The sequence below is a fragment of the Heloderma suspectum genome, chromosome 5 (genome assembly GCF_057233095.1).
Source record: "Heloderma suspectum isolate Gila_16-S chromosome 5, 16-S_ref, whole genome shotgun sequence".
NCBI classification, from domain to species: Eukaryota; Metazoa; Chordata; class Lepidosauria; order Squamata; family Helodermatidae; genus Heloderma; species Heloderma suspectum.
This window is the reverse complement of record NC_139462.1, coordinates 180,699,711-180,709,828: the sequence shown is the minus strand read 5'-3', so window position 1 is coordinate 180,709,828 and position 10,118 is coordinate 180,699,711. Positions and strand designations below refer to the sequence as shown.

General features: G+C 47.6%; 1 protein-coding gene across 1 annotated transcript in view; it reads left to right on the top strand.

Moving 5' to 3' along the window:
• The first annotated feature begins 4,137 nt into the window (after positions 1 to 4,137).
• Positions 4,138 to 10,118, top strand: part of STK31 (serine/threonine kinase 31) — a 58,508-nt gene continuing 52,527 nt past the window's right edge. Inside the window, exon 1 of the mRNA XM_084858556.1 lies at positions 4,138 to 4,351. The gene's annotated coding sequence lies outside the window, so the exon portion shown is untranslated. The remainder of the gene's footprint in view (positions 4,352 to 10,118) is intronic.

Below are 10,118 nucleotides of genomic sequence, written 5' to 3'. Positions count from 1 at the left end.
CTGAACTTGGCTAGAGACGTGTTTGTTTGTTGTACTAGTGCTCTTCTTCCTTCCCAGTTCTTTCTTTTGTAGAGTCTTTTTCTTGTGTGTGTTTGTGCTGTGTGGACAAACTGTGTGTGGTAAACAGTCCACATTTCCAAAAACAGTGGGCAAAGCAGCACGCATGCGTGCATGCACGCACACACACACATTAACAGCTATGATTTAAATAATATTAGGCTGTGTGGAAAAACAAGCAAGTCCACTATGAGGCATCTCCGAGGTGTTGTTGGCAGGGGCAGAGGTTGGCAAGGTGCTGCTGGGACTAGTAGCACTGATAGGCAAGCTGGCTCTCCCCCAGTCCGGATAGTGTGTCCAGGTGTAGCAGGGCAGCAGAGTGTGGAGGCAAGTAGCAGTGCCCAAAGGGCACTATCTGAGGAGGCTAGTGCAGGTGGTCGCAGTAGCACTGTTGCCAAAGGAGCACCATCTCCTGTAGTGGAAAAGGGGAGCCTGCTGATGGATATTATGTCGGAGGTGTCTGATGTCCTCAGTGTGCTGGAGGGCCAAGAGGAGGAGGAGATCCTCCAGGGTGTGGGGGAGGATAAGCAGTGGGCAGAAGCTCTAGCACCTGACCCCTCTTCCACTGTTCCCCCAGCTCGTGTGGTGACCGCCAAGACTCAAGGCAGGCAGACTCTGTCCACAGAAACATCAGGGCAGCATTGTGTGGGACCACTTTGAGGTGGCAGTGCTGGAATCCACTCCCATCTGCAGCCACTGCAAGGTGTCTCTGAGCAGGGGGAAACAACTAGGGCACTACACCACCAGCAGCCTACTCCTGCACTTAAGGAGGCAGCACCAATTGGTCTTGCTTGGGGAAGAGGCCCCTACGTCCCAGCGGACAGGCAGCAGGCGCAAGCAGAAGGCTGGTAGTGCCGGAACTACTGCAAGCTCTCTGTCTCTCACCCCCAAGAGGCTTAGGCAGGCCACAATGGAGGAGATGGAGTGGGGGAAGTATGGGTCCACAAGGTGGTTTCCAGTGCCCGACCAGATCACCAACTGCGTATATAAATATAACCTGGATAATGATGTGCACTTTGCTACACTTTCAGTTCCTTCAGCTCACTTGCATCATTTCTTTAATTAAAAACTGTCTGAAACCTGGCAGATGTATTGTGGCTAAATTTTAAAAATTAAAATATAGAATAAATATAAAATATTCATTTTTGTGTGTGAAAAAATCACACTACTACAAAAACTACTCTGCCAGCCTGCCTGCCAGTGTTCCCAGGTAAATGTGTATTCCAAATTCAGCCAAAGAGAGCCTGAGGTCATCCACTGTGAAGCTGAATAGGAAAGTAGTGCTACGGGAGAGGGGTTATTTGCACTTCAAAATAGTGATCTCTGTTGAAGCAGAGATCACTATCCCTAATCTCTGCTGAAGGTTTCTTTATCTAACTTCACTATCTAACTTCTAACTCCTCTGATTATTATCCCGAGTTTTGAGTTTCTGAGAATGGCACATTTTAGCTGCGCCTAGCACAAAATTTATTGGGCCAAACTGTCTGAAATTTGGCAGGTGGGATCCCCTCCATGGTGGCAGAGAGGTCCCCCAATTTCATGCACCTCTGTGCAACAAGTTATAGCTCTTTCCTTTGAGAGTTTTCCTTGAAAAAAAATCAAATTTTACCTGCACTTAGCACAAAAATTACTTGGCCAAACTGTCTGAAAATTGGCAGGTGGCCTCCCCTCCATAGGGGCTGAGAGTTCCCCAAATCTCATGTATTTATCGTGAAAACTGAAAAAGTTATGGGTGTTTGTGTTTTCCAATGCAAGTCAATGGGAAAACGCCCCAAATGAGTGAGTGGGATAACCGAATCTTGCTTCGGATTTGGATCCGAGTTGAAGCAGATGGGGTCTGAATCGGTCCGAAGTGAAGTGGGGCCGCTTTGGAAGGTCTGAATTGGCATCTGAAGTAAAGCGGAGGGTCCGTGCACAGCCCTGATTCAATACACCTCTTTTATTTCTCCCTTTGCTTACCTTGTTTCTAAGCTAAACAGCCCCAAACGTATCCTTTCCTCATAGGGTAGTTGTCCAGCCCCTTGATTCCGCCCCCTTTTCTCAACCTTTTCCAGCTTTGCAATATCCTTTTTGAAATGCTGTAACCAGAAGTATATGCTGTATTCCAAGTGTGGTCACAATATAGGTTTGTATAAAGGCATTATAATATTGGCAGTTTTATTTTCTATTTGTTTTCTAATTTTGCCCAACATGGAACTTGCCTTTTTCATAGCAACTGCACACTGGGTCAACATTTTCATCAAGCTTTACACTACAACCCCAAAATCTATTTCCCATTAAGCGCTGGTAGGATAATAGCCTGACAGTGTAATCCTAAACACATTTACTCAAAAGTAAGTCCCAGTGTGCACACTGGGGTTACTCTATAGTAAGGCTTGTACCGTTAGAAACATTTCTACGTATTTGCTAATGTAATACTGTTAAATATCAGTCTGCTTTCTAGTTGGGCTTCTTAAAGTACAACCTACCTCCTCCCCCCCCCCCCCGCCCCATTACTCTCTTGGAGTGGGGTTGGGGAGAATGTCTACAGGAGCAGTGAATGTATACTCCCAACTACAAGTCTGCATTTGTCTGATTATCCCAGAAGGTCCTGTTCAAAGAGATGAAACTCTAGTGTGAACGACTGTAGTGGATGAGTAAAAAGGAGTTAATATGTGTAGCTCAGGGGTTTAGAATCTGTGGGCTTCCAATTGTTGCTTGATTAGAACTCCCATAATCTCATACCATTAACCATGCTGGCTGGGGCTGATGGGAGTTGGAGTCCAACCACAGGTTCCCCACCCCTGGTAGACTGTTCTGCTACTTGCCCCTTCAAAGAAAATCTAAGTCAAGGTACGAGTATATGCTCCTGCTTGTGGAGAATAAGTGAACAGTTTTAGTAGGACTTCACAGTAAACATGGATTGGAGTGCAAGCCCCTTTGAACTCAATCAGCATATAAAGCATATAACAGGATTTCTTTGCTTAAACATTAGCCCAGCCTGTCTAAGATTCTGTAAACTGTTCATCCTTACCACCTCTCTTTCTGTAGTAAAACTTGTTTAGGCAAAGTGTAAAATGCGGTTATATTTTCACTCTCCCTGGGAGTTCCTCACCCTCTTGTGCTAATAGATGCTTTTTAATGCACAAAGGGAGGGGTTCAGCTCCACCCCACTTCTTTTGTTCTGCCTAGGTGGAGGAGTAAGTCAGAACAAGTTAGGTTTCAAACCAATCTGCTCACGGAATTATTTGAAGGGCGGGGTAGAGGTCTCTAATAAAATAATATATTGACTCAAGGAGCATGGACACGTCTCATTCTGTATAGATCCGAGTCTTTCAAAATAAAAGGTAACTAAGGCTGGAAGCCTATTCTCACACACTCACACTTCTGATTAATACGTTTAGGAATGCAGTATTAGGGTTATATCCGTCATGCGCAAGACCAATCCTATTCACGTTTTCTTGCAACTTAAATCACACTAGGCTCAATTGAACATACTCCTAAGTAAGCGTCCAGGATTGCAGCTGCGCAGCCCGATCATATGCATGTTCTTCTCCTATGTAGTTCTGGGTTCAACTGTATTCCCCCCACAAATGTATGTGGTCAGAGGGTTGCGTCCTATGTTAGTCTTAACGTAAGTCCCATTGATTTTAATGGGTCTACTCTAGGTAGGGCAAACGTTGGATACAAACCTGAGACGAACAGCTCTGAAGACCAAAAGCACCAACTCTGAAGCTGCAGACCTACCTACCTGAGAGGAAGCACCTTTCGGTTGGATCCAGGTGTCGTAACACTTGGTGTAGAGCCACTGAAATCAATGGGATTGAAATTAACAATGGATAATTTAAGCCGCATCGATTTCAATGGCTGTGCTCGCAGCATGACGACGTCTGGCTCTAGTCCTTTGAATGCAGCAGCACTTAGGCCCGAGCAAGCACGCCTAAGCTCGAAGGAGACCAACGAGATTCACGCTCGTCCCGCAGAAAGTGGGAAAAAGTTTGCGCATGCCCCAATCCCCCCCCCCATAACTTCGTAATTTCCAGCCGCGCAGGCGTGCAGTGGCTGAAAGTAACACGTGGCTGCTCCAAGGGCGCAACTCCCGCTGCATCGGGGGCGGGTCTGGCTGTTTGCATGTCCCGCTGAGGCCGGCCTCTCGGTTCCTAGGAGATGCGCGGTCGCCTTCACACGGTCTTCTTTGGCCGAGCGGGAGAAGCAGGGCGGCACTTGCTTGGCGCGCCGGGGGATTTGGTTCTAGGGTAGAAGAGGATCGTGTAGGTGGAGGAGAGAACCAAAGCCGTCGCTTCGCAAAGGAGAGGTGGTTTAGTTTTAAAGGGCCAGAACCTGCACAGACCTCCTCTGCACGGGAATTTTGTGGGAACAGGAGCGAAAACACGGGCCCGGGACTCTCTGCTTTAATCGGGCGGGGGGTGTTGGTTAATTATCATCTTTTGGGGCAGGTTCTGGGGCACAGTTTTGCTAGGGAATAGAATTCCGTCGTAATATATAGCACTTCGTGTCTATCATGGATTTATATAGCGTTTTACATTCTTTGAAGCACATCACGTTCCTGATCTCAAGGGATCCGTACTGCAGCTTTGTAAAATAGGCCAGGATTATTATCCCCATGGGGCCAAGGGGGTGGGGGCTTGGGGGTGGGAGAGGTTAAGGGCCTTAGTCAGGCCAAATTGTAGCGAGTTCATGGATGAGATAAAATTGGAGGGGAGGCTTGGCAACATATTCTCTTAGCCACTGCTCCGAAATTAGGATTCCATTTTATGTATTTGAGGCATTTGATTCAAATTTGACAGTGTTTTCTGCTGTAAGATGTTATTAGCTTCTTTAATAAGTAGAAACTATGCAGTGACCACCTTCATGCCCGGAGATCTTGTCCCCATTAGAAACAAATAGCAATTGTCTTGATATTTAGTAAGGTCACTGGCTTTAAATTGAAGTACACTAGGTGTGTTTAGGCCAGGGATGGGTGAAAGGTAGGTTTCAATCTAGCAGTAGATTTCTGTGTGATTTGCAGTAGATTGGTAAGGATTTTTAAACTCCCAATTATTTAAAAAGAGTAGGAACAAAATGACTGTTTCTCCTACACCCCACATTATTTGTTTTTATTTATTTAATGTAATTGAACAAGCCTGGGGACTTTTGTGTGGAAGGACTGACTGCTGTTCATTTCTTCATGCAAAATAAATTCATGGTCTCAGAATTCTTTAATTCTGTGGCCCTGTTCAGATGTGACTGAGGAGAGGATGGTTAGGGTAACTACGGGGTCTGGGGAGTTAGGAAAGCCACAGTGCAGGTGCCCATCACTTCTGCTACCCCCTCCCACTTACCTAGCAATCTTCCTGGCATGGTTAGGACACGCCCTGTTGTCCTTTGTGGCATGGATGGGCTCCCTAGTCCCCACGTCCCTAATGGCCAGATGACCATGGATAAAGTCAGTGGTGGCTAGAGTGTCACCACCAGTGGAGGATGCTCTAGCCAGCAGACTCCATGGTCTTGGCCTGGAAGTCCTCTGGAGCCTGTTTTAAGCTCTGAGGAGCCTGCTAGGCAACACGGTAAGCCACCCCGGGGTTAGCCGGGGTGGTTCCAGAACTGCGGTTAGCGGGCTCTCCCCCACCCCCCTGACATGTGAAGCCACTGCCGTTACTGGAAATTCCCTAATCATCATGGCTTTGTGTTATGTGTGGACAGGGCCTATGTCTTTTGCAGCAGACTCTGGTTCGTGGATCTTGGAGTTCTAGTAAAAAAAAGAGTAGATCTTGCAAGCCTGAATCTGCCCACCACTGTTTTAGGCAGTATTTTCCTCCAGTGAAAATAGACCCTGTGCGGTTGGGAGGTATGGGAGAGGGGTTGTCTTGAGTTTCAGTTGCTGTAATTCAGTGTACCCGTAATATGCAGTAATTTAAAAGTACTGATGATAATAGATATAAAGCTGCCTTAAACTCAGTGAGATCATTTAGCGTAGTGCTCTGATTGGCAGCAGATCTGTGGGGTCTTTCCCACCCCTGCATCCTGAGATCCTTTAAACTGTAGATGTCATGAACTAATAATATCATTTACAGCAGTTATGGGGGAATGGTGGCTCTCCAGAATTAGCAGAACTGCAACTCGCATCATCCTTCATCATTGGCTATGGTAGCTAGGGCTGAAGGGAGTGGCATTTTAACAGCATCTGGTGGACCACATTCCCCACCTCTAATTTGTTGACTGCTTTACAGTATTCAGAATGCTTGTTTTGGTAATTCTTGCAGAAACTTTGTGAGGCCAGTATTATCCCCCTATTGCTGCAGGGTTGGTAGGAGGCTGAGAGAGACTTTGTTAACTTTCCTGAAATCACAGTGAGTTTATGGCTGAAGTGAGATTTGGGGGCTACAGTAGTTGGGGTGGCCGTAGATCTCTCTCTTTAAACCTGGATCTGGCCCAATCTCAAGCAAAGTCACTGCTTTTCAGAGCAAAACGGGTGTAGGTGAGGAGAGCCGAACCTACCATTCATTCCCTATAGCCTCTCCCAACCCTACAGTGTTTTTCTCCCAGCTGAGCGGCCTGCTGGTATTGGAAGTTGGCCAAGGAGAAAAGCACCTTGGGGGAGGCAGGGAACAGATTGCAGGCAGATAAGCCACAGGTGGGCAAGGGGTTTATTACTTTACCACTTGCCTGCTCCTAGCCACATATACATGGATGGGGTCTGAACTCTCAGTGACTAATCAGAAAAGAGATCTTCGGTCTGGGGTAGGTAGCACAATGAAAATGCCAAGTCAGGGTGTAGCAGCTGTGGAAACGCAATGCTAAGGATGATTAGGAAAGGGATTGAAAATAAATGGACAGGATTGTAATACTCCTGCGTAAATCTAGGCTGCATCCACGTTTGGAATACTGTGTACAGTTCTGCTTTCCTCATCTTAGAAAGGATATTGTAGAGCTGGAAAAGGCAGCCCAAATGATGAGAGGCTTGAAGTGCTTTCCCTGTGAGGAGAGGCTAAAGCATTTGTGGCTTTTTAGTTTAGAACGGGTAGGGAGGGTGCGGAGAATTTCTCCCTGAAACTTCGGGGGGCCGAGCGCCAACGTGTTCGGCCCCCCGAACAAGTTTCGGGGAGAAATTCTCCGCACCCCCCCCCGGGACGGGACTTACCTTTGGCGAATGTCCCTCCCGGCGGCGGGTCCGGCCGGTGGTTCGGCGGGTGTTCGTCCGGGGCGGGAGCGGCAGCCGGTCTTTAGACTGGCTGCCGCCGCCGCCATTCCAATCAAAGAAAAAAAACAAAAACGCCCCCGTGATAGGCTGCGTGACGATTAACGTAGCCTATCACGGCTAGATTTGCAAAGTCAGCCGTGATAGGCTACGTAAATCGTCACGTAGCCTATCATGGGTGACTTAAAAAAAAAAAAAGCGCATACGGATAATGGCGGCCCCCATAGGGAGCCGCCATTCCCGTTCCTTATTTGGTCGCTGTAGTCTACGTAAAGATTTACGTAGACTACAGCGACCAAATAAGGAACGCGAATGGCGGCTCCCTATGGGGGCCGCCATTTGCGTTCGCGCTTTTTTTTTTTTTAAAGTCACCCGTGATAGGCTACGTGACGATTTACGTAGCCTATCACGGCTGACTTTGCAGATCTAGCCGTGATAGGCTACGGTAATCATCACGTAGCCTATCACGGGGGCGTTTTTTTTAAAAAAAAAAACTTCTGAGTTCGCGGCCGGGTGAGGCGAGAAGCCTCCCCCCCCGGCCTGAATTTCAGCCGGGCGAGGCGGGAATCCTCCCCCCCCGGCCTGAACTTCGCGGGGGGAGCAGCGAAGCGCCTCCCCCCCACCGCGAAAAGCTTCGAGGACAGGTAAGTGACTTTCGTCCACCCCTAAGAAGGGATGGGCAGAAAGTAGATCTCCAGATGTTTTGGATGTCAGTTCCCAACTTTCTTGACAATTGGTCATGCTGGTGGGGGCTTCTGGGAGTTGAAGTCCAAAATACCTGGAAAGCTATGGTCTGCTCTCCCCTGGTTTAGAAGGTGGGTGAATGGGGGATGGGGACATGGTGTAACACTGGAGAGCCAGTGTAGTGTAGTGGTGAGAGTGACGGACTGGGAGCCGGGAGATCTGGGTTCTAGTCCCCACTTGGCCATGGAAGCTCACTGGGTGACTTTCGGCCAGTCACAGACTCTCAGCCCAACCTACCTCACAGGGTTGTTGTTGTGAGGATACAACGGTGAGGAGGAGGATAATGTAAGCCGCCTTGAGTTCCTTGCGAGAGGGAGAAAGGCGGGGTATAAATGCAATAAATAAATAAAAATAACGCCTCTAACATAATGCACAATATGGAGACAGTGGATAGAGAGAACTTTTCTCCCTTTCCTAGAGCTTGGGGTCATCCGAAGAAATTGACCATTGTTTTGGTGGGAAGATGGGATAGAAATTAATTTAATAATTAAATTGACAGTTGATTAAGGACAGACAGAAGATAGTATGTTACACAACCAAGTCCTATGATAAACGGTTGAAAGAGCTGGATACGTTTAGCCTGGAGAAGAGAAGGGTAAGGGCGACATGATAGCAGTCTTCAAATATCTGAAAGGCTGTCATGCAGAAGAGGGAGTAGAGGTGTTCTCTGTTGTTCCAGAGGGCAGGACTAAAACCAGTGGTTGGAAGTGACAGGGAAGCAGATTTTAGCTGGACATTAGAAGCTTTGTAACGGTGAGAGCTGTTTGGCAGTGGAAGGTTCTCCTTTGCTGGAGGTGTTTAAGCAAAAGCTGGCTGGCCATCTGTCTCAGATGCTGTAGCTGCATCCTGCATTGCAGAACTAGCATTGAACAGGGGGATGGCAGGATTGAGCTCAGGTCCTCTGGTTTGGTTTTGGACTCTGATTCAGATTCGGAGATGGAGCTAAAAGAAGTCCAGCAGAGACAGGGTGTGGGGGAGAAAATTCCCCAAGACTCCCCTGAAGCCAGCGAAGAACCTTCCCAGGGGCTTATCGAGGAGGAGGGCGAGGCTCAGAGACCATCTCCCTCCCACCCCCTATCGTGGGAACCCATCCCCTGTTGGAGGGGGAGGGAGCATCGGGATTGACTGATGCCAGAGCTCATGTCAGAGTTAAGCGGGTGGAGGTGGGAAGCATCCCACCTGATTGGCTGCCTGTCAGAAGTTGGGCTGGGGGGAACCTCCTAGAAGGGAGGAGACCAGAAAGAACCAGTCTAGCAGGGCCGGAATCATGTTCATTTTAATTGAAAGACAACTGCCCTGCTTTCAGTAGCTCTCTTACCAAAATATTTATTTTGCTAATTGGGCCTAGAGGGCAGCTCTTTGTTTTTGTAGTCTTGTCAGGAGTGAAGAGGTGCTATTAGCTGAATGAAGAGTTTGTGGATTGCACAGTGAGGAGTCTCGGTTGATTGCCTCATTACTCAGCAGGAGGGCTAGGAATCTCTGATGGGGGATTGTACTGGATCAGCCTTCCCTAACCTGGTACCCTTCAGATGTTTTGGACTCCAATTCCCATGAGCCCTAGCTTGCATGGCCAGTGGTCAGGAATGGTGGGAGTTGAAGTTCAAAACATCTGGAGGGCACCAGGTTGGGGAAGGCTGGACTACATGACCTTAATTCCTTTCAACTCTGATTTTGTGAATGCATAATACATTTATGGCAGCAGTGGGTAGACTTCAGGTTTGTGGGATCTACTTTGTGTCTTCCTAGGTCATCAATGTCCACCAACTAGAGGAATGTGCAAAGTACCTCTGTGTCTCATAAGTCGTATATTGCGGTGGAGAACCTGTGGCTCTCCAGATGTTGCTGGAGTGAAACTCCCATCATCCTTAACGATTGGCCATGCTGGGGGTGGTAGGAGTTGGAGTCAACAACATTTTATGCCCACTGGTTTCCTACACCTGCATTAGATTCAGCAGCCTGAGCTTCTACAATGCAAAAAAACCCACTTTATGCTTGTGAATTCAAGCCAGTTTTACCAAGCTAACATAGTTAAATTTGTCTCTCTAATGGTGTTGCAAGATATTATCTAGGTAGAATCATATACACAGAATTTTGCATTTAGCCCCGTAGTCAGAACTGTACTTTTTTTTTTTTTTAACAA